Source organism: Pezoporus occidentalis, unplaced genomic scaffold, assembly GCF_034315485.1.
Source record: "Pezoporus occidentalis ecotype Australia unplaced genomic scaffold, CSIRO_AGI_Poc_V1 ctg12, whole genome shotgun sequence".
In the NCBI taxonomy this organism is placed as follows: Eukaryota; Metazoa; Chordata; class Aves; order Psittaciformes; family Psittacidae; genus Pezoporus; species Pezoporus occidentalis.
In genome coordinates this window covers 1,380,194-1,398,660 of record NW_026912994.1, presented here as the reverse complement: position 1 = coordinate 1,398,660, position 18,467 = coordinate 1,380,194, and positions in this window count along the sequence as shown.

Genomic DNA, 18,467 nt, shown 5'->3' with positions numbered 1-18,467 from the left:
TTCTCCTGCTGTGTTGCTGAGCTCTTATATTAGTTCAGGCAATATTGGAAAAATGTAAATACTGAGGGAATCAGTGATATATGATAGAACTTGCTGTTGAAATGGATTATGGTTTTTCAACATGGCAATAAGTTTTAAGAAACTTGGGTTCCACAGCTGCCTGTAAGGTTCTGTATAAGGATAATGAAGCTATTTCTGCTTTCCTTCTCTCACGGACATATTTGGAAGATTACTTGCATGCTTATTCATGCAAGGAAGGGTTTTGGAAATCAGAAGATTCCCAATGTTGCAGAAACAAATAAAGAGCTTTGCTGTGTCTACAGTTATGTTTGCAAAACAGTCCTCATTGTAAAGGCACTTGATGCTAAAAATTTTGTTGGGCTTTCCTTGCTCCTGAGGTGCTTTTCCTATTCTTTGCCTCCCTTGCTGTGTCTTTAAGAAAAAATTCCTCTTGTCTATAGGGGATGAAGAAAGTTGTGGGGGAACTATAATAATTTGCACATAAGAATATTTTTTGAATGTTTAAAATGGTTTAACTTATAGTCACAGTTGACAGATTTTTTTTCCTCTTTCTTTTGGATATGCTTGTTGATTATCTGTGGAAAATGATTTAAATTTATGTTTTTCAGTTGTCAGAAAGAAAAGTTACTTGCCCGCTGACTGCTTTTTAGGCTAGGTTACTAGGAGCTGGCCTTCACTACAGTATTATTTAGAGTTTGTAAGCAAATCCTGTTGAACTATGTAATGATGTGTTTGGATTAAGCTTCCTCCCTATTTCACATTCTACAGAAAAATATGTTTTCTGTTAGTCTGGTAGGTAGTTGTAGATGATAGAATTTGTTTGCATTTGAAACAGCAGAAGTCTCCTAGGCAATTATTTTAAATTCCAGGTAATTCAAGGGAGGGGGTGGAGTGTACTTCCTCCCTTTTTCCTGCCCAACCTGCTCCTCCTTAGGCTGGGCTCAGGTGAAACATACTTGAAACTGATGGGTATAGTTAAGAACCTTTTGATGCTGATAATTCTTGGATGATGTGTGATAAGTAAAATATGAGGTACGTTCAAAACAAGGTTAAAAGCTTTTTTCCAAAGAGAAATATTTCAAATTCTAGTAATATACCATTAGACTACATAAGTGATCTTGATTTTTTGCATTTTTATCTCGTAATTTCATTGAGTTCTGTAAGGACGGTGCAGATTTGCTTACTGGATCGATCAAAAATGAAGAAGAGAAACACCTAAGCTTAAACTCAACTTTAAACAATTGAGGTATTTCATTAACAGTAAGCTTATTTAAAAATTTTTAGCTGAGTTTGGCAGGGTCAAGACTTATGTGATCAGGATGAAAGTGAAGACCCCATTAGGCAGGTTTTCAAAAGTTAATGTTCTCACTGTAGGCTGAATTTTTGTACTAACAATATCTGTAGTCACACGTTATAGGAAATACCTGCATTTTCTGTAAGTTCAGATCCCCCCAGATAAATAGTTGCTAGCTGAAATACTGGCAGTGTATTTAAGCTTGCTCTGTAGCTTAGTATTACGTGTCTTTGATATCTGGGATTGCTGCTAGCAGAGCTAAAAAGCCTCTGAGCCGATTGTTATCAATCTTTTAAAAGGAGTAGCAAAGCACAAGTGTCAAATCCTGTCTGAAATCTGAATATGTCTTTCTTGGTGTGAGCTTACCTAGAACTTTAAAAATGATACAGTAACTAATATCTGACCTTATAATTAAAACTTTATTAGGTTTTTTAGGTATTAGTTTAGTCATGATACTTTTGCAGTGTAACGCTCTCGGTGGCAGAGCTTTTTGTATTCTCCTCAATGGATAAATGATTAATGGTCTCAACACTGACTGCTGGATCACCTTGTAAGAGGTCTCCTTCATCAATCTGGCAAGGGGATTGTATGGCAGTTTGCACCCTAATTACAGTCCCCAGCTGGGGATGTGCTGCTTAACAGATTACTTGTAGAAGTACAGTCAGTGCAGATACAGATGGCTGTGGAGTGATTTGACACTTGGGTGCAAAAATTAGATTTCCCTTCTAGAAAAAAGTCCACTTCCTATAAACAGTGCAACAGATAAAAATGTTTAGCTGGAATTAACTCTGTAACTTAAAGGTTTAATAATAACAGCAGTTCTGTGTTTCCCTGTTTTCATCTCTTTCCCTTCCCTTCTCTTGCAGTCTTACAGACAAGGGCAGTATTGCGAGCCAGAAATTTTATTACCGATAGAAACATTAAGGTATTCCACGGGGCAAAGCAAAAGTGATTCAAAAGGTGCTTTTACAGATAATAAGTTTCAGCATTGAACAGTTTACCCAGAAGACAACAGATTATTTCTAGTGGCCTGTCATTATTGTTGTCCTTTTTTCTGGCTCATTTGTGGTTAATGCTGCTACTCAATTAAGATGTATTTTGATAAAAACTATGAATGACAACTGCCCTGCTTCCTCCAAATATATTGCTAAGCGTACGCATATGTGCCTATTGCTCAGTCAGACAAAAATAAGTGTGTTGCTGAAAAACAGCTTATTTAAGGACTAAGGCATGAAGGAAAACTTGCACAGCGTCCACTCAAATACAAAAGCAAAGCTCGTGTTTTGGTATTCAACAATGGGAGGCTTGTGCTTCTGGAAGGATGTAGTTGCCAAATCATTTTGCGTATATATATCAGTGTTGTAATAATCAATATTGCCAAATCAGATAACATCATGAATATCTTGTGGATCTGGTAAAAAATCTGATTTGTTTTTTTAATGGTAAGCATTTATTTTTATGACTTAAAAGAAAAAAGCCTGAGGATTGTCTGGGCACTGATAGCTTCCCAATGGGTGTCATGTACTTGAAGGATAAAGGCAGTGGGTACCAGTAGGTTGGAGGTAAAAAAATTGTACTGTTTGTGCTTATATCCTGAAGAAATAGAATTGGTGAACTGTAGGGATTAGTATTTTGTTTAGGACAGTAGAAACCTTCAGTTCTGCATTGGCTGCTCTGGAGGTGTGGGTATGTATGTTTGGCTTTGCCTAACTTGAAAGAAGGGAGGGGGGAAAGCTCCTATTACTCCATTAAAAAGTAGTCAGATATATCTGACCTGTATTTGAATGCTATGGAATGGCAGCAAATCTTGTGAGTCTTCTCTCTGTCTGTGAGCTTAGCTCTCTTGGAGTATGAACAGGAGCTAATAGGTGTGTGTAAAGCAGGAATTTATCACTGTCTTGCCCTAGTTTTGGAAGAAAATCTCCTCTGAATTTTTTACTCCTAGAGATGGTCAGAAAAAGGTTGGTTGCAGTGCATTTACTCTTTCTTTCCCCACAAGAAATGGAGGAATTGACCTTAGAGTTGTGGAAATCACATGCGCTGTATGGTGAAAACTCTTCTGAAAGATCATTTGAAAGGTTCTGGTATCTTCGAGCCAGGTTTGCATAAGTTGAAACTCATGGCTTTTCTGTGTTCTGCTTCCCGTTTGCTCCTTCGGCTCCCATTGGAAGTGAGTGGTCCTTTTGTGCCTCATTCTGTCAGCTAAAAATTAAAGGCTGGCTGTTCAACTTCTCTTTATTATCTTGTTAAAAAGCAGAGGCAATGTTTCCTTTGTATCAGTCTTTCAGATGGGATAGCAACATGATTTGTTCTTGTGAGCGTTCATCACTTTTCTGTTTGCAGAAGGAATTGGAAGCAAATGTCCCAGGTTGTTGTTATTACTCATATTTTGTGGGTGTTTTTTTTTTTTTTTTCTTTCTGGTTCTGTGGCTTCAGCTCCTTATTTGAGCTGCATTGACACGTCATGAAATGCCACATCTTGGTCTGTAGTTGTGCATATTAATTGTCAAATGATGCACTGCCATTCACTGATCTTGGTTTTCTTTTGGTTGCTCTCTCAGGTTTTGTTCCAGGACAAATGCATCGTATTCAAGAGGAAAACATTTTCTCTCAAATTATTTTAACAAACGGAAACCCTTTTTATACTGTGGCTGAAGACTTTGTCTTGGCTGTGAGCCTGAGAGATTTAAACATTTGCTGTTCTTTTTATTGTTCAAACCTGTGCAGCATATTTTCAGTGAGCAAAGCAGTCTTTCAAGTTATTAGAAGTCATTACTTTGCCACAGAGTTACTGAATGGATGTGGAAACAGGTGTTTGTCAGATTTTACCTTCTGGACTGAGTATTTTTGATGTTTGGGAACTTTCATCTGCAGTCAGCCATTGTACTTTGTATAGGAGAAGGCTTGATTCAGGTTATCTGAGTAATCGAGGAGCAGAGGTGTGGTTCTGTGATTCATAATTGAAATTTATCCTTTAGATTAACTTCATTAGTATGCTGTGGCACAAGCACAGGGTGTTAATAAATGAAAAAATCCTTCTGGGTTTAAGCACCGAGTGCTACAATAGGTCTTTGCAGTTCATTAGGAATTTTTTTACTTTCTCTGTGGCAGCATTATTTTTTATTTGACCATGCTTTTTTCATCTTTACTTATCAAAATTGTACAAATATTTCTGTACAGAGAGAAATAAGGACAAGTTTTATTTAATATGAGGTTAAACCCAACATTACTCTAGTAAAGCCACGTTTATAAGCCATAATGAGATCAAGAAAAGGGATTTTAGAAAATGGACTTCAGTTTTGTTTTTAACTAGTAATTTAGAGTAATGAGTGGAAACTTACTTGTACTCCTACAGTAGCTGGAACTTTCTGGGGAAGTGGAAACTACAATTTCTAGTCGTTAGGCAGTAGGCTTGTAAACATTTATGAAACATGTACCTGTTTATCCTCCTGAGATGAAAAAATATTCGTATCTGGCTTCCATGTTCTGATTACTTTTAAAATTCTTGATCTTCAATTTCATTATTTTTTTTTCCTTTTCTGTTTTTTTTTTTTTTTTTTTTTTAGTCTGGATTTGCTTTAGATCATAGTTCAGGAGAACACTTGCTAGCACTTGAGCACATGTTTTGAAGCTACTTGGACTTCAGGTAGCTTATTAAAGCTGACCTTCATTCCCAGAGAAATGCATTACTGTAATACGTTATATCTGTTGTCAAGCACTGGAACAGGATGCCCAGGAAAGTGGTGGAGTCACCATCCCTGGAGGCATTTATAAGACATACAGATGTGGCACTTAAGGATAAGGTTTAGTGGTGGGCTTGGCAGCGCTAGGTTAACGATTGGGCTCAATCTTAAAGGTCATTTCATGATTCTATGTAATATCAGTGCATCTAGAATCTCTGTCCTTATTGGATGTGGAGGGAAATATAGTGGCGAAGGATGAGGGAAAAGCTGAGGTACTCAATGCCTTCTTTAACAGTAATACCAGAAGTACCCAGGCCACTGCACTGGAAGACAAGGCTGGGGAGCAGAAGGCAGCCCTCATAATCCAAGGGGAAATGGTCAGCGACCTCCTACACCACTTAGACATGCACAAATCCATGGAGCCAGAGGGGAACTCAGAGGGAGCTGGCAGAAATGCTTACTGAGCCACTTCCCATTATGTATTAGCAGTCCGGGCTAACCAGGTCCGAGTTGACTGGAAGTTGGCAAATGTGATGCCCATAAACAAGAAGGGCTGGAAGGAGGATCTGGGGAACTACAGGCCTGCCAGTCTGAACCTTGGTGCTGGGGAAGGTTATGGAGCAGATCATCCTGAGCGCCATCACAAGACATGTACAGGACAACAAGGTGATCAAGCCCAGTCATCATGGGTTTATGAAAGGCAGGTCCTGCTTGACCAACCTGATCTCCTCCTGTGACAAGGTAACCCACTTAGTAGACGAGAGAAAGGCTGTGGATGTTGCCTATCTAGACTTTAGTAAAGCTTCTGACACCATTTCCCACAGCATGCTCCTGGGGAAGCTGGCAGCTCATGGCTTGGATGGGTGTACAGTTTGCTGGGTAAAAACCTGTTTGGAGGGCCGAGCCCAAAGAGTGGTGGTGAATGGAATTAAATCCAGTTGGCAGCCGGTCACAAGCGTCATTCCCCAGGACTCAGTAGTGGGACCAGTTCTGTTTGGTATCTTTATCAAAGATGTGGACGAGGGGATCAAACGCACCTGGGCAGGAGAGGAGGATGGGAGGAAGCCATACTGCTCTCTACAGCTACCTGAAAAGGGGGTTGTACTGAGGTGGGGGTTGGTCTCTTCTCTGAATTAACAAGTGGTAGGACAAGAGCAAACAGCCTTTGAAGAGCAAGTTGTGCCAGGGAAGGTTTAGATTGAATATTAGAAAAAATTTCAGCACCAGAAGGGTTGTCAAGCACTGAAACAGGCTGCCCAGGGAATGATGGAATTGCCATCCCTGGAGATATTTGAAAGACATGTAGATGTGGCATTTAGGGACGTGGTTTAGTGGTGGACTTGGCAGTGTTAATGGTTGGACTTGACTTTAAGGGTTTTTTCTAAGCTAAATGATTCTTTGTATATCTCACAGTAGCCTAGGTGTCATCAGTGTAGAAAGGAGTATTCAGCTTTCTCCTTGTGCAATTTTCTTGCATGACTATGCTGTAATTGTGAGGAAGATGTTACTGGTTTTATTTGTGAGGTGGTTTTAAATTTTTATATGAAGTTTTGCATGGTTTTGTGAAAGATTTTGATAGATTCTCATTTGTTAGTTATAGAGCAGTACTAAGAAAGTAAGTTCAATTTACCAGAACAGAAAATACTAGGGATTTTTGGTTCCTTACCCCCCTTGCAATTGCTCTTGATCTCTCTAAAACCTGTATCAGAATATTTTCAGTTGTCTGTACATATGCTCTTCAGGGGAGAGTGGTACACTTGATGTAAGCCTCTGTGCTTTGAGGTGGCATGGAATCTGCTTCTGCAAGAAAGGATTACCAATTTAGCTTTTTTTACTACATGCAGCCTTGATGGAAGCACAGATTGCTTAACAACACAGCAGACTGGTGTCAAGTGCTTGAAAGGTTGGGAGCTGAGTTCGAACACCTTAGACAGACTCTGTGCGGGCTTGGAGAAGTTTAGCTCTGGGTTGCTTTGTGGCTTACTGCACCTGAGAGTCTGGGGTAAATGCAGTGGTGACCCTGGAAAGGCTGGAGAAGAAAAATGAAAAGCAGAAAGTGTTTGTTATAACATGAGTGGTGTGTTAGAGCCCTTGAGTATTTGTGAAAATCATAGATTGTCATCTTCTGACATATGAGTGGGGTATATGTCACACTTTTCCATAGGGTTTGGAATGGGAGGGGCACTTAATGCTGAAAGCTGTGATAGAAAAATTAGCCTGTATGATGCAGTTCCAATTATATGGAGTTTAATAATTTCCATTGTTTTCTCCTATGGAAGAACCATTGCTAACCAGCAGAAGTAGTACACATCCCAGAATATCTTAATTCTATTAAAGCTATTGTTAGGAAACCTTGAGTTAAGAAAGGCTGCTGGACTGGGTGAAGGAATGATGGACATGAAAATTTCATCATTGTTGGTTTCTAGCTTACTGCAATTACTTTGTGGAAGAAGTGAAAGAAAGTCCATGTCAAAAATATAAATTAAAAGTAATTTTTAACTGTATCTCTTCTTTTTTTTTTTTTTTTTCTTTCCCTGGAAGACAGATTTTTCAGTATTTGCTATGCCTTGAGCTGAAACCAGAGTATAAGATATTGTATTCAGTTTTAAATAGGGAAGCCTAATCTGTAAGAGCTTGCATTTTTCTAAGGGAAAGCCATGCATAGAGAAAAAGGAGAGAGGAAAGGAAGTAAATGAGACAACTACGAAGGTCACATAACAGTTAACTGTAGTCCAATAGCACAAAGTTTGAATGATGAGCTGCCTACTTGAAGACCAAAAGATAAACTCAGTCTCCCCGTAATCATTAACGTTACACTTGGTAGTTGCTGTGAGAGCCAGCACAGTTTGTGAAGGTACTTGAATAAGGGTTGATGATGGCTTTCGTTCTTTTAATGGAGTGGGGTTTCCAGTAGGAAAATAGTATGAGAGAAGTACAAAAAAAGTCTATTGAGGTTGCAGGGAAGGGGGGAAAAAAGTTATGTTTGCTTTTCCAGAAACCACTGTTGATACTTTGTTTCAGCAAGATGCTGGATACGTGCAGTAAATTCACTGAGGGTGCTCAGGAGTCAAATGTGTTCTCCAGTATCTTGTTTTGTATAATAGAGAACCTCCTTGGTTACCAACGTTTTTCTGTTTGTATTGATCCTTAGGACAGGAGCAATCTCTTGACCTTGGCAGCTGCAGCTGGGAAGCATGTTTAACCTTTGCATGCTTGTGGCTGAACTAGAGCACTTACTGCCAGCTCATGGCTGCCCTCACTCAATAGATTAGCCATGTGGAATGACAAGTGCTTGTTTCTCTCCAGATAACTTGAGATCATACTTAATTCAAAACAGTTAAGGCAAAATGCAAACAGTCACTTATTTACAAAATTCAGAATATTAAAATTACAGATGGAGGGATGAGAGAAAACCTTCACTTGCTTGTACATTTACAGAAGTTAAACTGGGAAAATTTGTCTGCATGACACGTTGGAACCTTTCTTGGTGTGGTGTTGTTCCCTCTTCTTGTGTTCTTGATGCTTCCTTTACTGCTCAGTGGAGAATTTTCATAATTATGCTGGTGTTTATGGTCAGTCTCTCTTTTGCAGTCTCACAAAATATACAGACAAATTTAACTTTTTAACCATAATCGAGTTTATTTTTCTTATCCAGGAGTTAGTGTGACCAGTCATCTTAATTAAAATAGACAATGCTTTATTTCTTTGGGGTGCCAAATGTATATAATTTCGTATATTTTACTCCTTGTTGTAATGAAGCGTAAAACCCTTCTCCTATCTCTTTGGTGACTTGTTGACTGAGTCTGTGTCTGGTGTCTCCTCTCCTGACTCTTGTGTCATGGTGTCTTGTAACTGGGATACTACATACAAATGCTTAAAATGCATGGTTCATTACTGGCCCCTAGTTGGGAGTGTGACATAATGACAAATACCTGACTTATGTGACTGGCCATGTCCATATAACCTCTAAGAATATTGTAATACATAGATATCCTTATTCTGATGAAAAATTACAGTGATGAAGTTTAGTTTCTGTAAGACAAATGTGTATGAAGTACAACCACAAGTGAAAAACTTTCACTGAGCTGACAGCTTCTCTGGTATGTTCTCAGTCTTTGCACCCTTTTGCCCCTTGTTGCCTCTTTTCACAAACTCAGCCAAAAGAGGAAATGTAAAACGGAATGTTGAAACTCACTGAAGTCAGCATGAGGTTTCTTGTTGATTCAAATGGGAATACAAAAGCTAGTTTTAAATAAATTTCCTACTGTATAGAGGCACTGTCTGGAAATAAGCTATTTCAGATACCTTCCACTTCTCTAGTAACATAACAATATTAAGTCTGAAAATCAACATACCTTGAAAGAGTTTAAGCAAAAATGAAAAGCTTGAATACAGTCTTCTTCCAGCTTTTAATACTTTTATTTTGATATTCCAGATTTTTATATTTTTTTTTTTCCTTGAATAATTCACAGAATCACAGCCTGAGCTTTTAAAATATCTACTTGCTTGTGGAAAGTATCTGGTAGGCTGTTCCTGTTGAAACAGAACTTAATCTTTGGCTTCACTGATCCTCTCGTTTAGTCAGAGCTGTCATTTACTTCACGTCAGTTCAGGCACACTATAAATCAGTACCTTCTTACTAGTCAATCAGTGATTGATTCAATTTTGCAGCCCTTGAAGGCAGTCTTTTTTAGTTTAAAACTAAGTTAATGTGGCCTAAAAGAATTGAGCACATAGCTGGGAGCTTGTGAGATCTGGCGCCAAGACTGGTATTATTGGTTTGCAGTGTGGGCTCAGGCAAATAATTTTACAGTTACAGTGTAGAAATACTTGCTGTGCTTGAACCTTTGTCTCTCTCTTTTTTTTTTTTTCCTTCTTCCCCCCAGGTGTTACACTAGAAATCTTTAATGACGTGGTATCCAGCGCTGTTTAGCTCCCTTAGTATCTGGAGGTACTTGGAGATGGGAAGTCATGCACCCTGTCTGTGTCCCAGATGGAGATATATGTGCTGATGGAGGTTAAAAAAACAAACAAAAAAATGTTTGCAAAGGCCTTTGACAGCTCTGCAGAATAATTGAAAATAAGACCGAATGTGCCTTTAAGATGTCTTCAAAAGTTTAATAGACTATTGGTTTTCTTTTGAAGGTATGGAAAGCCTTCATCCCATGCAATATCCTCTCTACACCAAAGTCCATAGATTGTAGATTGGAAATACTCAAATGCTTTGCGGTGCTGAATAGTATGTAAGAAGTGCATGGACCGAACTCTGTGTTTGGAGTGACTGAGTCCTCTGACGTGCAGTTTTGATTTTTATGCCTTGTATTCTGGAAGAGTTGCACTCTTACGTATTGGTATTCCTGTGAAGAGATGACCTGTATGTATACACGTGTGCCTCTCTGGGTTTCAGTGTTAGGTCATGTATATGTTGTAAACTTTCACTAATCCTGGTGAATGAGAAAGAACTGCTAGTGTGAAGATGCAGAACATTTCAGCTTATTATTAATTTTTAGAGAGAAAAAAAAGGAAAATCCCTTGAAACCACACACTTTTTAAAATGGAGCAAAGTTTGGACTTTTATAATTGTTTAAAAATTAAGAATGCTTTAAAAGTAATAACAAATTGTTTTCCTCAGGCAGATGAAACTACAAGAATAACTGATAGCAAATTAAAGGAAAGTAGGAGTAGAGTTTTGTCCTCTTTTTTCCTCTTTTGCTGTCTGTGGGTCTAGCTGTGGTATTCTCCTGCTTACTTTGAAATTGCCCCAGTTAGGTTGGTCTGAAGTTACTGTTGCTATAATGGAAATGAGGGAAACATTTTTATATTAGACAGGTGTTTCATTTGAGTAGCCTTGAAAGGTTGTTTCTTTTCATTAGTAGTTTTGTTTTCAAAAATACAGCCAGCATCATAGTGTGGTCAAGTAAGGAAATCAGAGAAGCACATTTTATATCAGTATGTTGTACTTTTTTTGTTCATCAGAATGACTGAAATTCTGTTTTCTTGAAACAACAACAAGGAAATATGTCTGTTTTTCTGATTAGAAAAAAAGTGAAATATTCTGTCTGAACTGCAGAATATACTTGGAGCAATTCCAGCACAGTGAGAGGCCCTCTGGGTAGTGCACAGATCAGAATCCTGCAAGGAAGACTGCCCTTTGGTGTGTAGTGTTCAACAGGGTGTCTCTAAGTTATTTAGCAATTTTATGTCTCAATGTTCTGTATTTGCTGAATAGTACTTAGTGTTCTGTGTTGGGTTTGCTGCCAGTGTCACGAGTAACTGACTTGATGAGTCAGTGCTTCCTGGAGGAGCTTTGCTCTTTGAAATGAACTGACATGGCGCATGCAGCCACATCCTTACCTCTTATAGATGGGCATAAGTGGCAACTGTGGCACGCTGAAAATTAGTCCAGAAAGGTTGTTTGTATGCATCTTTAGCTTCTCCAAATATATGCTTATATATATGCCAAAATTTGTAAGTAATTATTCTATTAAAACTTGAATATTTGAAAAAAATAAAACAAATGAGTTGTGATAACATTATATATGAGTGAATTTGCATATTCTGTTTAATAGATACAAATGGTTACTGTGTTTAGTTTAATTTGTCATCATTTGCCCTGCTTTGCTGTTGTCTTTGGTGCATAAAATTAAGGTCTGATCTTGTAAATTCTTACTCTTCTACAGAGACTTACTGACATCTATATAGGAATTGGTTGACCAACTCAAGCATGTGTCCACTGGTGTTTCCACTCTACCTTCTCCTTTCTGGTTGCTTCTTGGTACAATTTAGAATTTGACTACTGCAGTGGTGGAATGGCAGCAGCTGTAGAGATGAGAATGAACTGAAGCCAGTGCTTGTAAAGCAGCAAGTTAATACATTTATAAGGATACTATATATAGGTACTTTGATATCAATATATACTATTAAATAATGCATAATATATGCAGGAAGGATATTTCAGCTCTGCAGAAGTAATTGCATGTACAATTACTTGGCAACAAGAATCACAGGTTATGTTATAGGTATAGATAATGTTAGTCTGTTTAAAACCAAGTGGAAAATTGCTGTAAATGTCCAGAAAGGACAGGTTATAAAATTGTTTAAAGGAACCTCTTGAGGTAGTAAACAGGATTTAAAAGCCCACGTGACTTTTAACTTGAGATTTGGAGCATCTTCTATGAGAGAGTTGTTGGTGTGGGAGACACAGTATTTTAGTGAGCTACCCCTGAAATAGTTCACTTGGGGAGCTCCGGATTATTGAAAACCTCTCCACCAAGTGTTGGGAATATTTGTTCAGCTTTGCCTTCTTTAATAGGAAAAGCAATGGTTGTATGATAGGACTTTGGAGACTAAATAATGTTCTTTGATTATATTGAAAAAAGTAAGAGCTACTCTGCAGTGTAGAAGATTGGTCTTCAAATCCAGTAAGACAGGTGGTCATAGGCAGAAGCCAGAAATTCCCTGTGTAAATGTTAGCGCTTATTAAAATCAATGTTTTACTTTCTGTAGTTTCAGCATGTTAAGGGGAGAAAGGGGAAGAAAAGGTTAATCAAATAACAGTATAAACAATATGTTGGCTTTAAGACAATAATTTCTTATTTGTATTCAAAGCTATTAAGCTATAATTAGAAGTAAGTTTTCTAGTTCATATGTATAAACAAAACCAAGCCAAAACAAAACCCCCAACCAAATAAATAAATAAATATACCCCCCCCCAAACCCAAACCCCTAAATAAAAAAGAAAAACCAACCTGAAAGCAAACAAACCAAATATTATTTTGTTCATGAAACAGTAACATGGATGAGATGAACCGACTGTTGACTCAGGAAAACTTGTTCCATGTTCTATTACCTCATGCCTGTTGAGGGCAATACTGCTGATGCATTTGCAACTCTAGCATGCACTGTGTCACTTGATCAGACTTAAGCAGTTTGGTTTTACAGACAATTATTTCAAGATTGTTCTTGTTTGGAATAATGTAAGTAGTAGGAAAAAAAGCCCCACCAAACCACAGATAACATAGCCAAGAAGAGCAGCTGAGCATAAGGGAGTTGGGACCCAATACTGGTGGTGGTGTCTTTGGTGACCACCATGTTGAAGGCATGGCATTTGGGGGCACAGTCCCTCTCGCGGGGCTTTAGAGTTAATCAGCTAATGCCATGGTTTCTTCTGGCTACAAGCTGCTGCTGATACCTGCTTTTTCTTGGCTCCCCAGGGGTTCTTGCTGAGGAGGAGCAACCACAAGAGCTGCTGGTGAGGACCTAGGGCTGCCTTCAAGTGTTTCTTAATCAAATCCCTTATTACTCTGTCAGAGATCTATCCCAGTAACCTCCAGCTGGGATCCTTGCCTCAAAACAACTTGACATTGAATGAATATAATACATTGCTTGATGATGATGATGGATTCACTAACATTATTTGACATATCTTTCTTGTTAAAATTAATGCCTTCTTTGATCTTGTGAAGGTTGAATTCAGAGAAGATAATTGATCCTTGGACTGAAAAGTTGTCTTCAGAGTTCTTGGCAGTTACTGGTAGTTCAGGTTGCAGTTATGTCCTGGCTGTCATTACAGTTGCAGACCAGCCAGCCTGTGAGCATTGTGGGTAAATTATTAAAACTGCAAATGTCACATGAGAAAGTAGAAACAGCAAAAATTGAGTGGTTTGGGAGTTTTTGCCTTTAAGTTAAAGGAACCGAGATTTCTTAAAGTTACAAGCATGTCTGTATCATCTGTTTTCATTTAGGCCTATGTAAATTATTAAAATATATGTAGGAAAAATAGATAACTTATTTGCAGTTAGTACTAGATAATGTTATTTGTTTATTCCAATGTGTAGGATTATTGTTTTAGAATTAAGAAATGTTGCCTCTGGAAACTTCTTAAAATTTTAATTTATGGAAGATAGTGAAGGTTCAGGTACTTTTGGAAATATGTTTCAGGGTGGTGGAACAGGCCTGAAATGAGTCCTGCATCTTCTAATGGTGGGTGCAGATATCATGGATTCCTTGCTTGTGTTAGTTGCATAATCAAAATTTTTGGAAATTTTTTGCCCAATAGCAAAGAATTGTGACACTAGCAGCTTCAGTCTGTGATATGAAAGCATTGTATGGTGCAGACTACCATCATCATGGTGGAATTCGTCACCTGTTAGGTACTGGGCACGTAGGAATGCAAGCAGAAAGTGACTGATGAAACTGAGTGATACAACCAATTGTAAATTCAGTAGAAAGGCACTCTTGGAACTATAGCTGAGTAAGTCCTGAGAGCCCAGATGCAATGGAGAACTTTGATCCAAGGTCTCAGGCCCTGGACATTGCTTTTATTTTTCTACATCTGAGAGGAAGGCAGAACTTGATTAGAAATTGCTTGGTCTGTGTAGGGGCAGTGATGGATTAGAGGCATGATGAAAAAATTGTGCTTCTGTGTTTCTACAGTGTTTTGGTTTTTTTTTTTCTCTTTGAGGGGGGAATGTATTTAACCTGAAAATTTGACTGTTCGCACCTTAGCTTATAGAATGGTAGAGTCCGATTTTATATAATACTGTCATTGGTGGACACTGTAATCAAAATCAGTAGGAATCTCAAAATAGTTATTGCTAGCCATGACGTGACCAAGTTTATATGAAGGCTTGATTATTAAATAAGTACTTTAAATTATAACTTTCACTATAAAGTGCTATGATAGATGAAGTTACATCTTTAACTTTGTTTCAGAATTCTTCCGTATTTTCTAAATAATCAAGTGTATTTTCCGTATTACATTAAGACCAGCAACATTATTATGTTAATCCACTTTTAGATATAGTAATCACAGAATCTCAAGGGTTGGAAGGGACCTCAAAAGATCATCTAGTCCAACCCCCCTGCAAGAGCAGGGTAACCTAGAGTACATCACACAGGAACTTGTCCAGGCGGGCCTTGAATATCTCCAATGTAGGAGACTCCACAACCCCCCTGGGCAACCTGTTCCAGTAATAAGATTGTAATGTGCAGCAGTCATTGACAAGAAATGAATTCACTGTAATATCATTATCAATAAAGTTATAATAATTAAATACATCTTTGTTATATTAAATGTTCAGGTATAGGTACAATGGAAAAGATTGTTCTCAAATTCAAACAAACTGCCAAATAATGCTATTTTTCCCTAATTAAATATCGAGGACTTTTGCATTAAATATTTAATTGGCCAGCTGTACTGTGCTATCGAGTAGTGGAGAAATGATAAAACTCTGCATTTGCATTTAAAGACCATTTTTTGGGGCAGTTAAATGACCTGTTGCTAAATGAATTGGAAGAAAGGAAGTGGTTTAAATAACAAACCCTTTGGTATGTTCCAATCACTGCTGGTCCTGACATTCATCTTCTGAGCCATTTTATATATAATTGCACTAAGGACCTATTTCAGACTTTCAGCTTTCTGAGGGAGTCCAGAGTGTTTGGAAAGGCTGTAAAGCACACAGGAGGAAAGCAGGAAATGCTCTTTCCATTGCAAAGGAAGTCTATATCAGAATTGGCATTAAACCAATGCAAATTAAATGGTTCAGGTTGATACAGTTTTTGTCAATTTTACAGACTACTTTGAAGCAGATAGTTACTAAGAAAAAGCAAAGGTGCTCTTTCACAATGTGTGAAATAGTGCTTGAACATTGAGGATAAAATGTAACGACAACAGAGAAATAATAGACAACATTTACACTCATGTTCAGAGGGTGGTTGATTTGGAAAGAGCTTAGATCTGGCCTTTTTAGTTGTCCACTTTGTACACTACATGTATTTATTTTAGAAACAGGAAACTGCTGTATAAAGGATGTGAAAGCAGTTTTAGACATGGGAATACTGGAGTACCCTGTGAAATTTTCATGGGTCCATAAGGCTCCAAAAAAGAAAACTATAGGTACAGTATGGGGCAGTGTTGCATTATCAGCTGGACGATGTCCCAGGGCTCAGGGTTGTATTCTCAAGTTTAAGTTCTGTGTCTCAGTAATGGATGTGTCCCTATCATGAGGACAAAAAATTTATTATGAACCTTAAGAATTGTTTCTAAAATACTTTGAGGAATGTGTGTGTTGGGAATTCCATGTGTAGTGTGTTATTGGAGGCATCTTCAGAAGTGATGTGATGACTCTGCTTCACTTGCTCATTCAGTCTTTCACATCCTCTCTCTCATACCCCTCCATAAATAAATGACAGAAAGGGAAGATTAGCCTGGCATCTCAAGATGAATGATAATTTGGCATCAGATGACCTGGGTACACATTTGTCCAAAATTATTTTAGCCTGAAAATTTAGAGAGGATTTAAATGATAGATGAGAGAAGTTCCGGAACAGCATCTCGGACTGAGGAATTGTGTATCTGGAGTTTGTCTCTGCTTTTACATCCAATGGAGTTTCACTTTCTGTTATGCAACTTGAGTCTATGGATTTTTTATGGGTCTTTGTATTATTGCCAACGGTGTATTTAAGCTAGGTCACACTAGGCATGTGTTGGTGTCTATGTGCTTGGGTTGATCAGTTTATGAAGTTTAAGGAATGGAAAACATGTTCATCCTGATCAAAGAAAGTTGAGATTTTTGGCTTGCTGCTGTAGCACATGGGATCATGCATGTTCCCAGATCATCTGGTGTTTGACCCAACAGATGGTGATGCCCATGATCTGTTGTTTTGTATTTCTGTTCCACCCTACAGTCCTGACTACATTTTTTTACTCTAGACTTGTTTTTTTACTGGATGTTTGGATTTGACGATAGTGTATGAGGAGACATGCAGAGTAGGTGTTTTATGGACTTCTAGATTAAACTTCTACCACATCTTTATGTGGATGTGTGGGGCTGAGCTCAGTGATGCAGGTGGTTCTTCCTTTTTCATGTTCCTCAAATATATTAGTTACGTTTTTTTTTCCAAGTGGAGCATGTTGTTTATTACTGTTGCAATAAATTTTGTGATTGAATTAATGAAATGTAAAAAGAATTCCTGATTTCATTGGGATGTCATAAAGCTGCACCTTTTAATAGGTGTGAATTAGTGTAAAAGGTAGCAAGACTTACTAACAATGTACATTATGCTGTGCAAGTGTGCTAGCATACAAATTCAGCCAGTACACTCTGACATTTAATGGTTTTATTATTCTCTTTTTTCTTTTTTTTTTTTTTCCCCATGCTTTTTTTTTCCACCAGGCATCAGGTATTTCCTTTTTTAGAATATTATCAGTGTGTGTATGTCATAATTGCTCTTATATTTGAAAGTGTCTAGGTTATGGCACATATAATGAACAAGGCTGCTTGAGGCGCATAGTGCAGACCCAGGAGCAGTCAGTGAAGACTGTCAAATGCAGGACAGAAGCGGAAATGCTTCAGTTAAGACATTGAATTAAACTTGTTATCATATGGGACCTCATATGGGACTAAGTGGGAAAGGTTACCCAAGATTCATATTTATTTTCATAATACTGTGTTGACAGATCTGTTGCTTAGTGAAGATCATTTGTATCAGAGTGAGATACAGTTCTTTGTCTGACTTCACAACAGATGGCCTATGTGTGTATCCTTCCTACAGTTTTCTGAATTGCATATATACATCTTTAGGGACAGATTTCATCGTTTGAAGGTCTAAAGTTTTTTCCAACATCCTTATGCAACAGATTTTTTTATCGTAAAACTCTGATTGCAGCTGAGACAGCTTAATGAACTATTCTGGGCTTGACTGAAGTTCTTCAATAATTTTTTCATGTTCACAGTGGAATTTCTGTAAATGCACCAGCGAGTCTGTAGCTGGTAGGATGTGGGATGGAGATTTAGTTAGGATGAGGGATGCCTGTGTTCAGATCAACATTTCTTGGCTTCATTCAGATCTGGGAGTGATATTCTGGCATTCGGTTGAATATTTTGAATCTGGAGCTGCACTGAGGTGTATCTCTCTCATGTTTTTGATGTAAAATGTATGTGAGAAAGATAATCTTCATAATCGGGCAACACACTAAAAGGCTGTAGGAGGAAATAAACCACTCCAGTTGAGTTTTAATGGCAGTTATGGATGAGCCCCACAACTCCCAAGTGTATAAGACACTACATAACTGGGAAAGGCGCTTTAACTTGGCTTGAAATGTGGTCTATCAGGAAGCCTTATAAGCAACTTTAACCATATTATGCAATGGAAGCAGACTATTACTTATCTAATTGCTGATTTTTTTTCATTAATAATGCAAAATTCCCTGCATGTTCATCCCTCCAGGTGATTAACTGAAGATTTTTCTCAGCAATCTTGCCTCTGTTTTGAAAGAGGTACAATGAACAGTCCAGTCAATCTTTATTTCTCCTTTAAAAAATGGAATTGATGTGATTAACCTTTATAGCAAAGCTACCATGACTGTTAACATCTTGTATGGTAGCCATGCTGAGCAAATGCTCAGCTGTAGGGAAGAAGGTTAATGACTGATCCTCAGGCTCTTGAAGACCTAGTAGCAGCTTTCC